This window comes from Patagioenas fasciata, chromosome 1, assembly GCF_037038585.1.
Source record: "Patagioenas fasciata isolate bPatFas1 chromosome 1, bPatFas1.hap1, whole genome shotgun sequence".
Taxonomy (NCBI): Eukaryota; Metazoa; Chordata; class Aves; order Columbiformes; family Columbidae; genus Patagioenas; species Patagioenas fasciata.
In genome coordinates, this window is record NC_092520.1 from 153,167,126 (window position 1) to 153,176,825 (window position 9,700).

General features: G+C 44.2%; 1 protein-coding gene across 2 annotated transcripts in view; it reads right to left on the reverse strand.

The window, feature by feature from the left end:
* TBXAS1 (thromboxane A synthase 1) overlaps window positions 1-9,466 on the reverse strand; it is a 250,975-nt gene extending 241,509 nt beyond the window's left edge. Inside the window, exons 1-2 of one of the 2 annotated variants that reach the window (XM_071798152.1) lie at window positions 9,336-9,466; window positions 8,070-8,153 (exon numbers count right to left, since the gene is read on the reverse strand). The gene's annotated coding sequence lies outside the window, so the exon portion shown is untranslated. The remainder of the gene's footprint in view (window positions 1-8,069; window positions 8,154-9,335) is intronic. The other variant, XM_065852977.2, reaches the window with a different exon arrangement.
* Window positions 9,467-9,700: the final 234 nt, after the last annotated feature.

The following is a 9,700-nucleotide window of genomic DNA, read 5'->3' on the forward strand; positions in this document are numbered from 1 at the left end:
CTCACACAGAGGAAGGTTTCATGACACTTCCCACTGTGAAACAGAAAGTCTCACTTTCCTACTTAAATTGTTTCCCCAAGTCTGAACCTGGTTATATTAACCTGAATGCTTCTCAGAAAGCAGAGACCCAGCTTAAAATTCTAGGAAAGCTAAAGTATCGTGAAAACTTGTACTTCAATAACAAATTTAATCTTAGCTGACTAAAAGTTATGGTACTTCAAACTCAGTCAATATCATAGGAGCTAAAAAACTAATTATGCTAACTAAATGTAGTGTCACTGTACTAAGTCCCCTCTAAAGCAACAAGCTGTGAGATATCCTAGTTATTTCAAAGAACTCCACTTAGAAATAGCACAGATTTTGTGGTCAAAAGGAATGGCAGTTTCTTCCTCTTCCTGTGAGAGCTTGGAATGCATTTCTAAAATAAAGTTACCTTTGCTAATAGTGACATTAAGATCTTGCAGCACCAGTGAAATTCCAAAGCAAGCAGATATTAACGTAACATCTGCTGCCTGGGGCCAGGCATTTCTAAGCAAATTGACTTTATTAAATAATCGGTAACTTGTTTATATTTCTATAGCTTGCTTTAGAAACATGGATTGATTCAAGTAATCCTATAATTTCATTGTCCTATAAACTTGACTGGAGATCAGTAAGGATTTATGTTCATGGATCAATAGCTCCACATTGACAGCAAAAGCCAAAGAATCCTGCGTAAACTAGTCTTGTAGTTGTAGAGAGCCATATCAATGTTTGCCTTTGTAACAATATCATGACAAGAACCAGTGAATTTTCTTCTGTGAAGTTCAGTTTTTAAGCACTACAAAAAACACCTAACCTTCTTTGATTGAAAAGCTACTCTAGGTAGCAAAGTCAAGGCTTGAATTCTCCAAACTGTGTTTCAGTGCTGGACCACAGGTCAAAAGAACTGTGAAAAACTTAACAGCAGCACATTGTTCTATACCTTAATTAACCAAACTGTTCTTATCAAATTCTCTTTCATCCATTAGCTCATGGGATTGACATCAAAACTTAGAAAGCCCAGTCCTTTTCTGCACTTTGCAAATATGAAGATGTAGAATGCTGTTTTTCCCCAATTAATGGAAAAATTTTGAGAGCTCAATGTGTAATCTCCAGCTACTACATTTCCCACCTTACCTCTCCACTTTTCAGTACAATAATTTTATTGTGGAATCCTTTCAAAATGATACAAAGAGATTTTTGTAGAGGAAGGTTACAGGCAGCCCCCTCAAAAGTGGGGCAGCCACCTTGGAGGCAATTCACCACAGCAATTGGCATTGCACAGAGCAGTGCAATGGCTCCTGGATTGCCAGCTGGAGAAACCCTGGCCATGGCATCCTTCAAGTTGGCCTAATGGGAGAAGGGGAGTCAAAGAACAAAGAGAAAGGAGAAACGGGGGAACAGCAGATAAGAAGAGGCAGTTCTGACCATCCCATCATGGGAAGGCAGCCGCAGCCATCTGCCCTGCATTCTCCTTGTGAAAAGGACAGGCAAGAAGCTGGATGAACATGTTGCTCTGTATGTCTTTCAAAAGCACCAGGCTGCTGATACAGACCATCAACAGCCTGCACATGTACCCTGGAGATGGGGTTGCCAGGGCCAGGAGGGGCTGAGACGGGAGCTGAGGGCAACCTTCATCTAAGACAAGCTCTTACCAAAGGATGCAAGCCCACCAGGCTGAACATAGGAGGTAGGTAACAGGGTCCAACAGCACAGCAAGAGGTAAGTCAGGACCAAGGTCACCTAGGGGGTCAAATCGGCAACTAAAGCCCCAGACCCAACCTTCAATGGGGTTCCCAGGCCAATGAACAGAGTGTGTAGGTGGGAAGTCTCAGGTGAGACCAATCAGGACAATTAAGAACTATTGGTGGCCTCAGGGACCTGAAAAAGTTGGGCCTGGAACAGGTAAAAAGGTAATGACAGACACAAGGGAGCTGGGTATTTGGAACAGTGCATTCACCAACACAACACATTTGTTAATACCCTGTCAAAACTCAAAATGACAAAAAGGGAAGGCACCAAAAGTCATAAGAACCTTGAACCTCAGATGAGATAAAGAAGTATTCTTCATCTGAGGCCCACCACTGTTTTCTTCAAGTAGCACGTGCTTCCAGAAGAAGCCCCACAGACATGAACAGAGAATGTTCCAATGGCATTTGGCCCTCAGGCTGACCAAGAATGGCAGAATCGGGCCCATCTGAGCACTGTGGGCAGTATCAGGTCTGCCTTTATGCTTTATCTCTATGACCAGATGAGGTGGATGTAATTATCTCTCTGAAATTAATAGGAAAGAAAAAAAAAGAAAGAGAAAAAGAATGTGCAATGGATTAGACAATACAAACACACCAAAACCAGGACAGGCATTACAACTCAGGCCCCATCACCACCTAGTCTCAGCATGAAAGAGGCTGTCAACTGGCACAAAGGAAAAAGGAAGTTCCAAATCAAGAAAGTCAGACTAATGCTATTGTCACAGCAACGATTTTCATACTTCAAGAAGCCCAGAAGCTATTAGTCTACATCCACGTGTAGAAAGGCCATTCAACTGCAGAGACTGAACATGGCAGTTCAAAGTAATTACTGAGAATCAGTCCCAGTTCTTCAGCTACTCATTAGTGGCATCCACAGAGCCTCTTGTTTAGGCTGCAGAAACATCCCTTCACAGGACAAGTTCTGCTGGAGTACACTAGGTACAGGTTTTGGTAATGGTTTTCTGACTCCTGTGGACAGGCAGGTGGAAGTTGGTGCCCTGCTGTCTCTCTTACTTTTGAAAACCATTCCCATTGATGGATATTTCAAAATGCCCATAACTGCAGTGGGAACAGTCATGCTGGATATTTTCAGGTGGGAGTAAGAACAAAAAATGTATGAGGCATTGGAAAACACAGAGCTGTGGCAGGATGATGTATCGCACCTTTACACTATGGAGCAAATGCAGGGACAACATGAAGTACATTGTAAAGCCTTATCTTCACTAATGCCCCTGTCCAGGAGATATTCACTGCCTAAATTTATGCATCACATGATGAATAATTCTGGGTAGATCATGCCAAATATTCCCAAAGGCCTTCTTACCCGTATGAAAGGGAACACAGATAACCAACATGCAAACTGCAGCCCCTTACGTGCTTCAGAAGAGCACATGTAACATACGGATGGTTTTACTCTAGTTCAGCCTTTAGTGCTCTCCCATTCATCACTTTTTTTTTAATTGTTTTTTTGCTGCAGTCCTTCCTGCTGATCACTTTTACACTAATTCTCCAAATCAGAAATCCCTTCAGTTCCCTCATTCTCAGCAGATATGTTGTAAAATGGACACACATAAGTGGTGAGGGGGCACAAAAACAGAAAAAAGTGAAAAAAACACAACCTTACACAATCACAAAACCAGCAATTCCATATCTCAAGTTCTCACTGCAAGTCTTGGCTTAGTTCAGGTGTTTGCTAAAGCACTAGTTCTTCATTTGTGAAACTGTGGCAAATACAGGTTTTACTGGGGGCAAAGATGGTCAAGCCCCTAAAGCAAGGAAAAAATGTTCCAAAGCTGTGAAACTCAAAGGATCAGAGCTAAAATGGTAATTAAACTGTTTTAATTGCTCAGTTTAAAAAATGCACATTTTTCCTGCAGTCTCATGAATATGAGAGTAAATTTGTGATTTCTAAATGTGTGAGGTTAACAATACTTGCAAAAGGGCATGAACCCAATAAGCTGACCTGCTAGCCAGGGGAAGAGAGGTTAAGTAGAAGACTAAATAATGTTAAATATTAGTTAAAACATCAAGAAGAACTTAGTCTCAACAAGATTTCATCTCTGCTGATACTCATGTTAACTTGCTGTCTCAGACTGAGGCATGGATAGGATCTGAGCCCACGCCTTCCCGTGAGTCCAGCTTCCTACCTCCTTCATACCTTCTGCTGCATTTACCAAGTGGCAGATAAGCACAACCTTAGACTGTAGCTGGGCTAGTACAGAAACAAAATACGTATCCTTCTCAGTTTCAATGAAATACAAAAAAAAAAAAAAATCCATGGAACAAAACTTTTAGCCATTATACTTTATCTTTTTACTAGCTGCTGATCAGAGATCAGGTTCATGGAAAACCACGGTTCTGTGACAATCTGAGAGGACCACTTTGTGCTCGCCACAGAGCCTAACAAAGTCTTCAAGCTCCAAGAGTCTCAGGAGGTTTTTTAAGTAATTCTTAGAAGTTTCTTTCTGCTTTGAACATGCTGCTGCTTTCTTTACCTTCAGCCAATTAAGTCCAACAAGCTCAAGTGAGCAACTGCAATGATAAATCAATTCTAGCATGACCATGGCCAGCAGCCCTGGCAACTGTCCACTTTTAACTTCAGCTCTTCTTCCTCACCATCCATTTTGAAGTAGTCATTTTAACTCAGAACACCACTTATTGCAGATAATTCCCCCTAGTCTAACTTTGACGGTTACACTCATACAGCAACTGAACTCGCATCGTGGTATCTCTGTCCCAGCACAAAGTCATAGAATCATAGAGTGTTCTGAGTTGGAAGGGACCCACAAGGATCACCAAGTCCAACTCCTGTCCCTGCGCAGGACAACCCCACAGTTCACACCATGTGTCTGAGGGCTTGTCCAATCTCGTCTTGAACACTGTCACGCTTGGGGCCGTGACACCTCCCTGGGGAGCCTGTTCCAGTGCTCCACCACCCTCTGGGTGAAGAACCTTTACCTAATGTCCAACCTAAACCTCCCCTGGCACATCTTACTAACATTCCTTCGGGTTCTGTCATCATTGGTCACCAGAGTGAAGAGATCAGCACCTGCCCCTCCTCCTCCCCTTGTGAGGAAGCTGTAGCCGCCATGAGGTCTCCCCTCAGTCTCCTCTTCTCCAGGCTGAACAAACCCAGTGACTTTAGCCGCTCCTCATACGGCTTCCCCTCTAAACCCTAGTCCTACAGCCATCAACCCAAATTTAAACTATTGGAACACTGGAACACATGCTGCTTAGAGAGCCAGACCTGTGGACAGGTACCCCAATGTAGGGGGTACTTTCTCCTTAAGACTCCCTGCTCTGTCTGTGGAAGCTCAGGCTAACTAGAGAATCCAGCAGCTACCCAGCTGCATGGCAAAGGAGCGGGGACTACTTTAGACAGCCCAGGGGCAGTGCGATGCTATTATGAACTTTAATTCATTTACCTTATATTCATAAGCAAAGTGACATGTGAATGTGAGATGCCAAATGGAGTAAGCTGACTGGAAAAGGAAAAGCCTGAGGTTTCAGATGGGACCTATATTTATGCAAGACTAGAAGCTAAGGGCAGAAACAGCAGAGACATCACACAGGACAAAAGTCTTGCCATTTATTCAATAAAATATAGTTTCTTCTAGTCACCTTTACCTGTAAAGCACTCAGGCATCAAAAGAGGGAAGTGGGGGCTTAGCAGGGTGTCGAGGGTTAAGATTGCGGGGTGACAATCAAACCCTGGCAGATGTATTGTTAACCTCCTCTCCCCCCCACTTCCCCTTTTGCCCCTCCCTCTTCCCCCTTCCCACTCAGGACAGGCGATCGGGAGGGAAAGAAGGACAGAGAGAAGAGAGTTGGAAAAATTAAAGATGTTTTACTAATGTTACTAATAAGAATAGAGAAAATTATACAAAATATACAAAACCAATCTTGAAAGTCTCAGCAACTGCAGAGCCAGCACCCAAAGTCCTGGATTAGACTCTGTAGCCAACCGGAGCTGGATTCAGTCTCTCACTAGGCCTCAGTTCGTAGGGACAACCAGTAAGGTCCTCTGCTAATGTCAGCCATAAGCAGAAGGGAAGGAAAAAGGGCAAAAGGGACGAGGTCCTCGTGATCTCCCACTTTTATATGAAGTATTCATGTGAATGGAATGTTATACACAGTTGGTCACCGGTTTCTCGTTGCCCCTCTCATGAGATGTCCATCCGTGCTTATCAATAAGTTTGCATTCCATTGCTAGGTTTACCAAAACATGTGTCTGGTTCTTCAGGAAAATGCAGCTAATATGAAGGCTTCAGCTGACAGGCAAAATTCACTAAAAGAGAAACTTGTTTTTTAACAAAACCAGGACACAGGGCTTTTGCAGATGCATATGAGTATTTTAATGGTATAGCAAGGAATAGCATTTTTGTACGTCTGGTGCAGGTAGATGCATTCTGTCCCTGTGTGATGCTCTCAGCTCTCTGGGTGGAAAGCACCAACTCCAAGTGTAAAATATTGTTTTTCTCTTAGTATATGTAACTCCAATTAACCTTATTGGAACATTGTGGGTATACTAAGAAGATTACACTCCTTAATGTGCAGTTACAGCTGTATTGTAAATGCAACATTACACGTTTTCTATTATGGTTCAAGACTGCTACGCTCTTCAAGACTGTTATAAACCTCAGAAAACAGGGGTTTATAATGGAAACACTGAAACACTCAACTCTAAAAGCCCTGGCAAAGAGGAAATATAGCTATAAATTCAGCTTCTGTTTTCCAGCATATACACTGACAAGGTATGAATAATATGTATTTCTATCCCTACAACAGACAGATGTACACATTGCTCAGGGTAACCTTTGCTGTAAAAGTGGAGGATGGAAAGAGCTCAAAGTGGAAAGAGAAACCTTTTGTCCTGTCTTTTACACAGTTACTGCAATTGCTATAATGACATAAAAACAGCAATTGAAATTTAGTAGCCTGTGTGCTGGGGCTGGATTCTCAATGCACTTTTTTAAAAAGGGTGGGCGGTGTTTCTACAGTCAGCAAGAAATAGACACTACGCCCTCCAAAACCCCTCTTTTAAAAAAAGAACTGGCTATTTGGATACAGTTCAAATGACATTACAAATCAACTTGTTATCCATTGCAAAAATTGATATTGTCTATATATTCTCTATGTATTCTCTCCCATATATAATCTGATCCCTAGCTTCTTACCACTACCAAGGAGCAAAATTTGAACTAGCAATTGCTGGACTTACTTAAAAATAGCCCACTCTGTTTGGCAAGAGAAAGATGAGCAGGCAATTGTACTATCATTTGGGCTGTGGCTTTGGGGAATTTCTTCAGATATTAATAGCAACGGCAGAGGTGGGTCAATATAATCCCATTAGCCACAGCACGCTGTTTGACTTCTGATATGTACGAGGAAAGGAAAACAAAACCGGCGCAGGTGCTTTTTGGCAGGTACACTAAAGTTGGGTAAACTGGAAAATCCATGCCTGTTTTAGACATTGCAGCCCGACTGGCAGGCAGGAGAAAGTGGCAGAGGGAGGCCCCTGTGTTTTGCTGGCACAGCCTCACCTCCGGGAGGGAGGGGGGAGATGCACCCACTGCTGCTGCTGTCCACACGGGGCTCTGAGCAACAGGAGGTCCCACCACCACCATCCTCCTCCTGGGGCACCTGCCCTGCCCCAGGGTTTCGGTGACATCCCTGGCCGTGCCGCTGCTCCAGAGATGGAACCGCAAGTCCTGCAGTGGCTCTTGTCACCTGGGCTAAGATGATGAATGTGGTGTCAGTCCACAGGGAAATACCCAGAACTCAGCAAGGTTGCACGTAGGTGTGGTCCCCTATTTTTGACATTAGTGGTACTCTCACTTGAGAAAGCTTCTTGACTGAATAGGAAATGTTTTCAGATCCCATGCCAGTGCCCCCATACATTATTTTCTGCTATTACCTACATATTAGCAGTGTCTCTAATGTTGTAAACAGTGAACATCAAATATGGCAGAAGTCTATGAGGTGTATGAAAAATATCACATGAAAAGCAGCCCACAAGCCCTCCCCATTATAGCAGCTAGTATTTTTTAAGGTAATGGATTAGTTCACAGAAAACTTAGTGCTTCTTACCAACAAATTTAACACTAGCTATAGCATCCTCACTTTAGATGTATATCCCCTTCCTTTGGGTAGCTATTCACAGACACTGTGTTTAACATTTCTGCGTGCTTGATTCATGAAGGTCACCTGCTCGTTAGCTTTTTGCTTTCTGCCTTTCCATATGACAGCAGCCCTGGTGCCTGCATTGCCCAAACCCAACACGCCCAAGAGCCATACCTCCACATTGACCCAGAGGCAGCGAGTCTCCGAGCAGGAAAAGAATTGCCTCATTGTCCAGACCTGTTCAGCATTTGGCAGCCTCTGCGGAGATTAACAGCAAAGCTACTTTATTACCATTAAAAGGGCAATGCAATTCCCAGCAGAGCTGAGAACTGCCTTTCACATCTTCTCTTGCGTGAGACCTTTACTAGGGTTGACTCCTGTCTTCGCTTCCATTTTTTTGCATTGAAATAGGGTCTTGCGTCAGCAGCCTTAGCTAAAAACTTCCATTCTGCTCTTGCAGTCTTCAGTGTGCCCACTGCTTTCTGTTCCACCCCAGAAGCAGTAGCTGAGAACCGGTATCACTGGCTGTAAATTGTGCATTCAGCAAATCTGCAGTCTTCAGCATAATTAGTAAACTATTTGTAGGAAAGGAGCAGCAGTCCCTATGTGTTGGCTATCCCCATCTCATGTATCTTCAGCCCTGGAAGGCCCATAGAGCATCCTTGGACAAAGGATTTCCCAGAGCTCCCTGGCAAATTCACACTCAGCTGTAAGGACCAGCAGCAAGGCTGGAGTAGTTTCCCAGGCAGTTATTTGTCAGAGGATCACAGCCAAAATGTTCAGGAGTTTTATCTGACCCATGAAGTACACAAAGCTGTTTCTCCTCCCTGAACTACCCTGATTGCTGCTCTGTTTTATTAAGCAGCAGCATGAAACTGAAGCATTTCCAAGATTTTCACTGTGGTGATCTGCACAGCCTGAGACTTTCAGTTGCCTCCAGGTCAGCAAACAGCAGAAACACTGGAACAAGGAAATGTATGGAGACAGTCACTTATGCAAAATTTGTATTTGATGATTTCTCTCTACTAACACCTAGAAAGTCGACTTAAAAGAAAAAAAAAAAAAAAAGGCAAACTTAAATTCAACAAGAAGTTGTTATTAGACCCTTAATGACTACAGAAAGATTTCCAGTCCCCATAGGGAGTATGATTCCCTCCCCCACCTTCTTCTGAGATTGAATGATTTTTTATTCCCGCTAACCTTTACATAGAGGAGCGAACAGCCACACTTCTAAGTACAGTTGCAAGGGAGAATGACGTCCCTACCCGGCCAGTCACACTTGCTAACGCAGCAGTTTCCCTAAGCCAACACAAATCCAGACGACTTGCCCAATGATGTGCCACGGGAGCGGCACGGCAAAACCTCCCTGATAAAAGCAGCGGGCAAGGAGGACCAAGAGGGCAACAGCCAACTTCACCGTACTTACTAGGAGATCCTTACCTTTAGATTTCTCCCATGCCCTCCTCCATGGGTTCCTGGTTCTGCTGCCAGGAGGCAGCTGCACTGCAGCACCCCGAGGAGTGCGGCGGCGAGCGGAGTCATCGCTGCCTCCCACGGAACAGACAGGTGCTTGGAGAGCTGCCCTCGGCCCCGCAGCGAGGCACAGCCCACTGGACTACAATTCCCAGAAGGCCCCGCGCCTCGCTGGCCGTCTGCCCCCTCGCTGCTCCTCGCTATGCATTCTGGGGCTTGTAGTTCTTCTGGGGCACCCCCACACACACATGCACGCCGCTGCCGCTGCCGTGCCCTTGCTGGGAAGGGAGGCTTTGCGTGGCTGCGAGGGAAACAAACACTCTGGAAACTAT